The sequence below is a fragment of the Schistocerca gregaria genome, chromosome 6 (assembly GCF_023897955.1).
Source record: "Schistocerca gregaria isolate iqSchGreg1 chromosome 6, iqSchGreg1.2, whole genome shotgun sequence".
Taxonomy (NCBI): domain Eukaryota; kingdom Metazoa; phylum Arthropoda; class Insecta; order Orthoptera; family Acrididae; genus Schistocerca; species Schistocerca gregaria.
The window spans coordinates 26,686,671-26,699,683 of NC_064925.1; positions in this window are offsets into that span (position 1 = coordinate 26,686,671).

Below are 13,013 nucleotides of genomic sequence, written 5' to 3' on the forward strand. Positions count from 1 at the left end.
AAGACCAGTAGTACATTCCTATGCACATCTGGAGACAATCTGTAATCTGTGGACTATCAGAGTGTTGATGAAACACAAAAATTGCATCGGGATTGAATACAACAGTCACCATCAGCACATGCCTCCATGGGAGTAACGTCTGAAACAGTCTACCCTTTGATCGTTCCCTGGAAGACCAGTAGTAGTTACCGATGCTCATCTGGAGGCATTCTGTAATCTGTGGACCCTCAAAGTGTTGATGAAACACAGAAATTGCATCGGGATTGAATACAACAGTCACCATGCACACTCTCCTCCATGGGAGTAATGTCTCTAACAGTCTACGCTTTGATCGTTCCCTGGAAGACCAGTAGTAGTTTCCGATGCAGATCTGGAGGCATTCTGAAATCTGTGGACTATCAGAGTGTTGATGAAACACAGAAATTGCATCGGGATTCAATACAACAGTCACCATGTGCGCCTTCCTCCATGGGAGTAATGTCTCAAACAGTCTACGCTTTGATCGTTCGCTGGAAGACCAGCAGTAGTTTCCAATGCACATCTTTAGGCATTCTGTTATCTGTGGTCTATCAGAATGTTGTTGAGACACTGAAATTGCATCGGGATTTAATACAACAGTCACCATGCGCACTTTCCTCCATGGGAGTAATGTTTCGAACATTCTACGCTTTGATCGTTCCCTGGAAGACCAGTAGTAGTTTCGATTCACATCTGGAGGCATTCTGTAATCTGTGGTTCTTCAAAGTGTTGATGAAACACAGAAATTGCATCGGGATTGAATACAATAGTCACCATGGGCACTTTCCTCCATGGGAGTAATGTCTCAAACAGTCTACACTTTTATCGTTCCCTGGAAGACCAGTAGTAGTTTCCATTGCACATCTGGTGGCATTCTGTAATCTGTGGACTATCAGAGAGTTGATGAAACACAGATATTGCATCGGGATTAAATACAACAGTCACAATCCGCACTTTTCTCCATGGGAATAATGTCTAAAACAGTCTACGCTTTGATCGTTCCCTGGAAGACCAGTAGTAGTTTCCGATGCACATCTGGAGGCATTCAGTAATCTGTGGACCTTCAAAGTGTTGATGAAACACAGAAATTGCATCGGGAGTGAATACAACTGTCACAATCCGCACTTTCCTCAATGGGAGTAATGTCTGGTACAGTCTACGCTTTGATCGTACCCAAGAAGACCAGTAGTAGTTTCCGATGCACATCTGGAGACAATCTGTATTCTGTGGACTATCGGAGTGTTGATGAAACACAGAAATTGCATCGGGATTGAATACAACAGGCACCATGCTCACTTTCCTCCACAGGATTAATGTCTCAAACAGTCTACGCTTTGATCGTTCCCTGGAAGACCAGTAGTAGTTTCCGATGCACATCTGGTGGCATTCTGTTATCTGTGGACTATCTGAGTGGTGATGAAACACAGAAATCACATCGGGATTGAATACAACAGTCACCATCCACACTTTCCGCCATGGGAGTAATGTCTGAAACAGTCCTCGCTTTAATCGTTTCCTGGAAGACCAGTAGTAGTTTCCGATTCACATCTGGTGGCATTCTGTAATCTGTGGGCTATCAGAGTGTTGATGAAACACAGAAATTGCATCGGGATTGAATACAATAATCACCATGCGCACTTTCCTAACCGGGAGTAGTGTGTCAGTCTACGTTTTGATCATTCTCTGGAAGACCAGTAGTAGTTCCCGATGTACATCTGGTGGCATTCTGTAATCTGTGGACTATCAGAGTGTTGATGAAACACAGAAATTGCATCGGGATTGAATACAACAGTCACCATCCGCACTTTCACCCATGGGAGGAATGTCTCAAACGGTCTACGCGTTGATCGGTCCCAGGAAGACCAGTAGTACATTCCGATGCACATCTGGAGACAATTTGTAATCTGTGGACTATCAGAGTGTTGATGAAACACAGAAATTGCATCGGGATTGAATACAACAGTCACCATCCGCACATTCCTCCATGGGAGTAACGCCTTAAACAGTCACCCTTTGATCGTTCCCTGGAAGACCAGTAGTAGTTTCCGATACCCATCTGGTGGCATTCTGTATTTTGTGGACTATCTGAGTGTTGATGAAACACAGAAATTGCATCGGGATTGAATACAACAGGCACCATGCTCACTTTCCTCCACAGGATTAAAGTCTCAAACAGTCTACGCTTCGATCGTTCCCAGGAAGACCAGTAGTAGTTTTCGATGCACTTCTGGAGGCAATCTGTTATCTGTGGACTATCAGAGTGTTGATGAAACACAGAAATTGCATCGGGATTGAATACAACAGTCACCATGCACACTTTCTTCCATGGGAGTAATGTCTCTAACAGTCTACGCTTTGATAGTTCCCTTTAACACCAGTAGTAGTTTCCGATGCACATCTGGAGGCATTCTGTAATCTGTGGACTATCAGAGTGTTGATGAAACACAGAAATTGCATCGGGATTCAATACAACAGTCACCATGTGCGCCTTCCTCCATGGGAGTAATGTCTCTAACAGTCTACGCTTTGATCGTTATCTGGAAGACCAGCAGTAGTTTCCAATGCACATCTGGTGGCATTCTGTTATCTGTGGACTATCAGAATGTTGTTGAAACACTGATATTGCATCGGGATTTAATACAACAGTCACAATCCGCACTTTCTTCCATGGCAGTAATGTCTCAAACAGTCTACGCTTTGATCGTTCCCTGGAAGACCAGTAGTAGTTTCGATTCACATCTGGAGGCATTCTGTAATCTGTGGTTCTTCAAAGAGTTGATGAAATACAGAAATTGCATCGGGATTGAATACAACAGTCACCATGGGCACCTTCCTCCATTTGAGTAATGTCTCAAACAGTCTACACTTTTATCGTTCCCTGGAAGACCAGTAGTAGTTTCCATTGCACATCTGGTGGCATTCTGTAATCTGTGGACAATCAGAGAGTTGATGAAACACAGAAATTGCATCGGGATTAAATACAACAGTCACAATCCGCACTTTTCTCCATGGGAATAATGTCTAAAACAGTCTACGCATTGATCGTTCCCTGGAAGACCAGTAGTAGTTTCCGATGCACATCTGGAGGCATTCCGTAATCTGTGGACCTTCAAAGTGTTGATGAAACACAGAAATTGCATCGGGTGTGAATACAACTGTCACAATCCGCACTTTCCTCAATTGGAGTAATGTCTGGTACAGTCTACGCTTTGATCGTACCCAAGATGACCAGTAGTAGTTTCCGATGCACATCTGGAGACAATCTGTATTCTGTGGACTATCAGAGTGTTGATAAAACACAGAAATTGAATCGGGATTGAATACAACAGTCACCATCCTCAATTTCCTCCATGGGAGTAACGTCTGAAACAGTCTACGCTTTGATTGTTCCCTGGAAGACCAGTAGTAGTTTCCGATGCACATCTGGAGGCATTCTGTAATCTGTGGACTATCAGAGTGTTGATGAAACACAGAAATTGCATCGGGAATGAATACAACAGTCACCATGCGCACTTTGCTCCACGGGAGTAATGTCTCAAACAGTCTATGCTTTGATCGTTCCCTGGAAGACCAGTAGTAGTTTCCGATGCACATCTGGTGGCATTCTGTTATCTGTGGACTATCTGAGTGTTGATGAAACACAGAAATTGCATCGGGAATGAATACAATAGTCACCATCCACTATTTCCGCCATGGGAGTAATGTCTGAAACAGTCCTCGCTTTAATCGTTTCCTGGAGGACCAGTAGTAGTTTCCGATGCACAACTGGTGGCATTCTGTAATCTGTGGAGTATCAGAGTGTTGATGAAACACAGAAATGGCATCGGGATTGAATACAACAGTCACCATGAGCACTTTCCTCCAAGGGAGTAATGTCTCAACAGTCTACGCTTTGATCGTTCCCTGGATGTCCAGTAGTAGTTTCCGATCCACATCTGGAGACAATCTGTATTCTGTGGACAAACAGAGTGTTGATAAAACACAGAAATTGCATCGGGATTGAATACAACAGTCACCATCCGCAATTTCCTCCATGGGAGTAACGTCTGAAACAGTCTACGCTTTGATCGTTCCCTGGAAGACCAGTAGTAGTTTCCGATGCACATCTGGAGGCATTCTGTAATCTTTGGATCATCAGAGTGTTGATGAAACACAGAAATTGCATCTGGATTGAATACAACAGTCACCATGCGCACTTTCCTACATGGGAGTAATGTCTCAAACAGTCTATGCTTTGACCGTTCATAGGAAGACCAGTTGTAGTTTCCGATGCATATCTGGAGGAAATCTGTAATCTGTGGACTATCAGAGTGTTGATGAAACACAGAAATTGCATTGGGATTGAATACAACAGTCACCATCCGCAGTTTTTACCACGGGAGTGATGTCTCAAACAGTCTACGCCTTGATCGTTCCCTGGAAAACCAGTAGTAGTTTCCGATGCACATCTGGAGGCATTCTGTAATCTGTTGACCTTCAAAGTGTTGATGAAACGCAGAAATTGCATAGGGATTGAATACAACAGTCACCATGCGCACTTTCCTCAACGTGAGTAATGTCTCAAACAGTCTACGCTTTGATCGTTCCCTGGAAGACCTGTAGTAGTTTAAGATGCACATCTGGTGGCATTCTATAATCTTTGGACTATCAGAGTGTTGATGAAACATAGAAATTGCATCGGTATTGAATACAACAGTCACCATGCGCACTTTTCTCAACGGGAGTAATGTCTCAAACAGTCTACGCTTTGATCGTTCCCTAGAAGACCAGTAGTAGTTTCCGATGCACATCTGGTGGCATTCTGCATTCTGTGGACTATCAGAGTGTTGATGAAACACAGAAATTATATCGTGATTGAATACAATAGGCACCATGCGCAATTTCCTCCACAGGAGTAATGTCTCAAAGAGTCCACGCTTTGATCGTTCCCTGGAAGACCAGTAGTAGTTTCCGATGCACATCTGGAGGCATTCCGTAATCTGTGGACCTTCAAAGTGTTGATGAAACACAGAAATTGCGTCGGGTGTGAATACAACTGTCACAATCCGCACTTTCCTCAATTGGAGTAATGTCTGGTACAGTCTACGCTTTGATCGTACCCAAGAAGACCAGTAGTAGTTTCCGATGCACATCTGGAGACAATCTGTATTCTGTGGACTATCAGAGTGTTGATGAAACACAGAAATTGCATCGGGTTTGAATACAACAGTCACCATCCGCAATTTCCTCCATGGGAGTAACGCCTGAAACAGTCTACGCTTTGATCGTTCCCTGGAAGACCAGTAGTAGTTTCCGATGCACATCTGGAGGCATTCTGTAATCTGTGGACTATCAGAGTGTTGATGAAACACAGAAATTGCATCGGGAATGAATACAACAGTCACCATGCGCACTTTGCTCCACGGGAGTAATGTCTCAAACAGTCTATGCTTTGATCGTTCCCTGGAAGACCAGTAGTAGTTTCCGATGCACATCTGTTGGCATTCTGTTATCTGTGGACTATCTGAGTGTTGATGAAACACAGAAATTGCATCGGGATTGAATACAACAGTCACCATCCACTATTTCCGCCATGGGAGTAATGTCTGAAACAGTCCTCGCTTTAATCGTTTCCTGGAAGACCAGTAGTAGTTTCCGATGCACATCTGGTGGCATTCTGTAATCTGTGGGCTATCAGAGTGTTGATGAAACACAGAAATTGCATCGGGATTGAATTCAACAGTCACCTTGAGCACTTTCCTCCAAGGGAGTAATGTCTCAACAGTCTACGCTTTGATCGTTCCCTGGATGTCCAGTAGTAGTTTCCGATCCACATCTGGAGACAATCTGTATTCTGTGGACAATCAGAGTGTTGATGAAACACAGAAATTGCATCGGGATTGAATACAACAGTCACCATCAGCAATTTCCTCCATGGGAGTAACGTCTGGAACAGTCTACGCTTTGATCATTCCCTGGATGACCAGTAGTAGTTTCCGATGCACATCTGGAGCCATTCTGTAATCTGTGGATCATCAGAGTGTTGATGAAACACAGAAATTGCATCTGGATTGAATACAACAGTCACCATGCGCACTTTCCTACATGGGAGTAATGTCTCAAACAGTCTATGCTTTGACCGTTCATAGGAAGACCAGTAGTAGTTTCCGATGCATATCTGGAGGAAATCTGTAATCTGTGGACTATCAGAGTGTTGATGAAACACAGAAATTGCATTGGGATTGAATACAACAGTCACCATCCGCAGTTTCCACCACGGGAGTAACGTCTCAAACAGTCTACGCTTTGATTGTTCCCTGGAAGACCAGTAGTAGTTTCCGATGCACATCTGGAGGCATTCTGTAATCTGTTGACCTTCAAAGTGTTGATGAAACGCAGAAATTGCATCGGGATTGAATACAACAGTCACCATGCGCACTTTTCTCAACGGGAGTAATGTCTCAAACAGTCTACGCTTTGATCGTTCCCTAGAAGACCAGTAGTAGTTTCCGATGCACATCTGGTGGCATTCTGCATTCTGTGGACTATCAGAGTGTTGATGAAACACAGAAATTACATCGGGATTGAATACAATAGGCACCATGCGCAATTTCCTCCACAGGAGTAATGTCTCAAAGAGTCTACGCTTTGATCGTTCCCTGGAAGACCAGTAGTAGTTTCCGATGCACATCTGGTGGCATTCTGTAACCTGTGAGCTATCAGAGTGTTTATGAAACACAGAAATTGCATCGGGATTGAATACAATAGTCACCATGCGCACTTTCCTCCACGGGAGTAATGTCTCAAACAGTCTACGCTTTGATCGTTCCCTGGATGACCAGTAGCAGTTTCCGATGCACATCTGGTGGCATTCTGTAATCTGTGGAGCATCAGAGTGTTGATGAATCACAGAAATTGCATCGGGATTGAATACAACAGTCACCATGCGCACTTTCCTACATGGGAGTAATGTCTCAAACAGTCTATGCTTTGACCGTTCCCCGGAGGACCAGTAGTAGTTTCCGATGCATATCTGGAGGCAATCTGTAATCTGTGGACTATCAGAGTGTTGATGAAACACAGAAATAGCATTGGGATAGAATACAACAGTCACCATCCGCTATTTCCACCACGGGAGTAATGTCTCAAACAGTGTACGCTTTGATCGTTCCCTGAAAGACCAGTAGTAGTTTCCGATGCACATCTGGAGGCATTCTGTAATCTGTTGACCTTCAAAGTGTTGATGAAACACAGAAATTGCATCGGGATTGAATACAACAGTCACCATGCGCACTTTCCTCCACGGGAGTAATGTCTCAAACAGTCTACGTTTTGATCGTTCCCTGGAAGACCAGTAGTAGTTTCCGATGCACATCTGGTGGCATTCTATAATCTTTGGACTATCAGAGTGCTGATGAAACATAGAAATTGCATCGGGAATAAATACAACAGTCACCATGCGCACTTTTCTCCACGGCAGTAATGTCTCAGACAGTGTACGCTTTGATCGTTCCCTGGAAGACGAGTAGTTGTTTCCGATGCACATCTGGTGGCATTCTGTAACCTGTGAGCTATCAGTGTGTTGATGAAACACAGAAATTGCATCGGGATTGAATACAACAGTCACCATGCGCACTTTCCTCCACGGGAGTAATGTCTCAAACAGTCTACGCTTTGATCGTTCCCTGGAAGACCAGTAGTAGTTCCCGATGTACATCTGGTGGCATTCTGTAATCTGTGGACTATCAGAGTGATGATAAAACACAGAAATTGCATCGAGATTGAATACAACAGTCACCATCCGCACTTTCCTCCATGGGAGTAATGTCTCAAGCAGTCTTCACTTTGATCGCTCCCTGGAAGACAAGTAGTAGTTTCCGATGCACATCTGGAGGCATTCTTTAATCAGTCGACTTTCAAAGTGTTGATGAAACACAGAAATTGCATCGGGTTTGATTACAACAGTCACCATGCGCACTTTCCTCCATTTGAGTAATGTCTCATACAGTCTACGCTCTAATCGTTCCCAGGAATACCAGTAGTAGTTTCCGATGCACATATGGAGGCAATCTGTAAATTGTGGACTATCAGAGTGTTGATGAAACATAGAAATTGCATCGGGATTTAATACAACAGTCACCATCCGCACAATCCTTAATGGGAGTAATGTCTGAAACAGTCTACGCTTTGATTGTACCCTGGAAGACCAGTAGTAGTTTCCGATGCACATCTGGAGGCATTCTGTAATCTGTGACCATCAAAGTTTGACGAAACACAGAAATTGCATCGGGAGAGAATACAACAGTCACCATGCGCACATTCCTCCATGGGAGTAATGTCTGAAACAGTTTACGCCTTGATCGGTCGCAGGAATACCAGTAGTGGTTTCCGATGCACATCTGGGGACAATCTGTAATCTGTGGACCATCAGAGTGTGGATGAAACACAGAAATTGCATCGTCATTGAATACAACTGTCACCATCCGCAATTTCCGCCATGGGAGTAATGTCTGAAACAGTCCTCGCTTTAATCGTTCCCTGGAGGTCCAGTAGTAGTTTCCGATGCACATCTGGTAGCATTCTGTAACCTGTGAGCTATCAGAGTGTTGATGAAACACAGAAATTGATTCGGGATTGAATACAAATGTCACCATGCGCAATTTCCTAACCGGGAGTAGTGTGTCAAACAGTCTACGCTTTGATCATTCTCTGGAAGACCAGTAGTAGTTCCCGATGTACATCTGGTGGCATTCTGTAATCTGTGGACTATCAGAGTGTTGATGAAACACAGAATTGCATCGGGATTGAATACAACAGTCACCATCCGCACTTTCCTCCATGGGAGGAATGTCTCAAACGCTCTACGCGTTGATCGGTCCCAGGAAGATCAGTAGTACATTCCGATGCACATCTGGAGACAATCTGTAATCTGTGGACTATCAGAGTGTTGATGAAACACAGAAATTGCATCGGGATTGAATACAACAGTCACCATCCGCACATTCCTCCATTGGAGTAACGTCTTAAACAGTCTCCCTTTGATCGTTCCCTGGAAGACCAGTAGTAGTTTCCGATGCACATCTGGTGGCATTCTGTATTCTTTGGACTATCAGAGTGTTGATGAAACACAGAAATTGCATCGGGATTGAATACAACAGGCACCATGCTCACTTTCCTCCACAGGATTAATGTCTCAAACAGTCTACGCTTTGATCGTTCCCTTTAACACCAGTAGTAGTTTCCGATGCACATCTGGAGGCATTCTGTAATCTGTGGACTATCAGAGTGTTGATGAAACACAGAAATTGCATCGGGATTCAATACAACTGTCACGATGTGCACCTTCCTCCATGGGAATAATGTCTCAAACAGTCTACGGTTTGATCGTTCCCTGGAAGACCAGTAGTAGTTTCCGATGCACATCCGGTGGCATTCCGTAATCTGTGGACTATCAGAATATTGTTGAAACACTGAATTTACATCGGGATTGAATACAACAGTCACCATGCGCACTTTCCATCATGGGAGTAATGTCTAAAACAGTCTACATTTTGATCGTTCCCTGGAAGACCAGTAATAGTTTCGATTCGCATCTGGAGGCATTCTGTAATCTGTGGTTCTTCAAAGTGTTGATGGAACACAGATATTGCATCGGGATTAAATACAAAAGTCACCATGGGCACTTTCCTCCATGGGAGTAATGTCTCAAACATTCTACTCTTTTATCGTTCCCTGGAAGACCACTAGTAGTTTCCGATGCACATCTGGAGGCATTCTGTAATCTGTGGACTATCAGAGTGTTGTTGAAACACAGAAATTGCATCAGGATTGAATACAACAGTAACCATGCGCACTTTCCTCCATGGGAGTTGTATCTCAGTCTACGGTTTCATCGTTCCCTGGAACACCAATAGTAGTTTCCAGTGAACATCTTGAGGAATTCTGTAATCTGTGGACCTTCAAAGTGTTGATGAAACACAGAAATTGCCTCGGGTTTGAATACAACAGTCACCATGCGCACTTTCCTCCATGGAAATAATGTCTCAAACAGTCTACGCTTTGATCGTTCCTGGAAGAAAAGTAGTAGTTTCCGATTCACATCTGGAGGCATTCTGTACGCTGTGGACTATCAGAGTGTTGATGAAACACAGAAATTCCATCGGGATTGATTACAACAGTCACCATCCTCACATTGCTCCATGGGAGTAACGTCTGAAACAGTCTGCCCTTTGATCGTTCCCTGGAAGACCAGTAGTAGTTTCCGATGCTCATCTGGAGGCATTTTGTAATCTGCGGACCCTCAAAGTGTTGATGAAACACAGAAATTGCATCGGGATTGAATACAACAGTCACCATGCACACTTTCCTCCATGTGAATAATGTCTCAAACAGTTAAGATTTGATCGTTCCCAGGAAGACCAGTAGTCGTTTTCGATGCACTTCTGGAGGCAATCTGTTATCTGTGGACTAACAGAGTGTTGATGAGACACAGAAATTGCATCGAGGTTGAATACAACAGTCACCATGCACACTCTCCTCCATGGGAGTAATGTCTCTAACAGTCTACGCTTTGATCGTTCCCTGGAAGACCAGTAGTAGTTTCCGATGCGCATCTGGAGGCATTCTGTAATCTGTGGACTATCAGAGTGTTGATGAAACACAGAAATTGCATCGGGATTCAATACAACATTCACCATGTGCGCCTTCCTCCATGGGAGTAATGTCTCTAACAGTCTACGCTTTGATCGTTATCTGGAAGACCAGCTGTAGTTTCCAATGCACATCTGGTGGCATTCTGTCATCTGTGGACTATCAGAATGTTGTTGAAACACTGAAATTGCATCGGGATTTAATACAACAGTCACAATCCGCACTTTCTTCCATGGGAGTAATGTCTCAATCAGTCTACGCTTTGATCGTTCCCTGGAAGACCAGTAGTAGTTTCGATTCACATATGGAGGCATTCTGTAATCTGTGGTTCTTCAAAGTGTTGATGAAACACAGAAATTGCATCGGGATTGAATACAACAGTCACCATCCACTATTTCCGCCATGGGAGTAATGTCTGAAACAGTCCTCGCTTTAATCGTTTCCTGGAAGACCAGTAGTAGTTTCCGATGCACATCTGGTGGCATTCTGTAATCTGTGGGCTATCAGAGTGTTGATGAAACACAGAAATTGCATCGGGATTGAATACAACAGTCACCATGAGCACATTCCTCCAAGGGAGTAATGTCTCAACAGTCTACGCTTTGATCGTTCCCTGGATGTCCAGTAGTAGTTTCCGATCCACATCTGGAGACAATCTGTATTCTGTGGATCATCAGAGTGTTGATGAAACACAGATATTGCATCTGGATTGAATACAACAGTCACCATGCGCACTTTCCTCCATGGGAGTAATGTCTCAAACAGTCTATGCTTTGACCGTTCATAGGAAGACCAGTAGTAGTTTCCGATGCATATCTGTAGGAAATCTGTAATCTGTGGACTATCAGAGTGTTGATGAAACACAGAAATTGCATTGGGATTGAATACAACAGTCACCATCCGTAGTTTCCACTACGGGAGTAATGTCTCAAACAGTCTACGCTTTGATCGTTCCCTGGAAGACCAGTAGTAGTTTCCGATGCACATCTGGTTACATTCTGTAATCTGTTGACCTTCAAAGTGTTGATGAAACGCAGAAATTGCATAGGGATTGAATACAACAGTCACCATGCGCACTTTCCTCAACGTGAGTATTGTCTCAAACAGTCTACGCTTTGATCGTTCCCTGGAAGACCAGTAGTAGTTTCCGATGCTCATCTGGTGGCATTCTATAATCTTTGGACTATCAGAGTGTTGATGAAACATAGAAATTGCATCGGGATTGAATACAACAGTCACCATGCGCACTTTTCTCAACGGGAGTAATGTCTCAAACAGTCTACGCTTTGATCGTTCCCTAGAAGACCAGTAGTAGTTTCCGATGCACATCTGGTGGCATTCTGCATTCTGTGGACTATCAGAGTGTAGATGAAACACAGAAATTACATCGGGATTGAATACAATAGGCACCATGCGCAATTTCCTCCACAGGAGTAATGTCTGAAAGAGTCTACGCTTTGATCGTTCCCTGGAAGACCAGTAGTAGTTTCATATGCACATCTGGTGGCATTCTGTAATATGTGGACTATCAGAGTGTGGATGAAACACAGAAATTGCATGGGGATTGAATACAACAGTCACCACGCGCACTTCCCTCCATGGGAGTAATGTCTCAAACAGTCTACGCTTTGATCGTTCCCTGGTAGACCAGTAGTAGTTTCCAATGCACATCTGGTGGCATTCTGTCATCTGTGGACTATCAGAATGTTGTTGAAACACTGAAATTGCATCGGGATTTAATACAACAGTCACAATCCGCACTTTCTTCCATGGGAGTAATGTCTCAATCAGTCTACGCTTTGATCGTTCCCTGGAAGACCAGTAGTAGTTTCGATTCACATCTGGAGGCATTCTGTAATCTGTGGTTCTTCAAAGTGTTGATGAAACACAGAAATTGCATCGGGATTGAATACAACAGTCACCATCCACTATTTCCGCCATGGGAGTAATGTCTGAAACAGTCCTCGCTTTAATCGTTTCCTGGAAGACCAGTAGTAGTTTCCGATGCACATCTGGTGGCATTCTGTAATCTGTGGGCTATCAGAGTGTTGATGAAACACAGAAATTGCATCGGGATTGAATACAACAGTCACCATGAGCACATTCCTCATAGGGAGTAATGTCTCAAAAGTCTACGCTTTGATCGTTCCCTGGATGTCCAGTAGTAGTTTCCGATCCACATCTGGAGACAATCTGTATTCTGTGGATCATCAGAGTGTTGATGAAACACAGATATTGCATCTGGATTGAATACAACAGTCACCATGCGCACTTTCCTCCATGGGAGTAATGTCTCAAACAGTCAATGCTTTGACCGTTCATAGGAAGACCAGTAGTAGTTTCCGATGCATATCTGTAGGAAATCT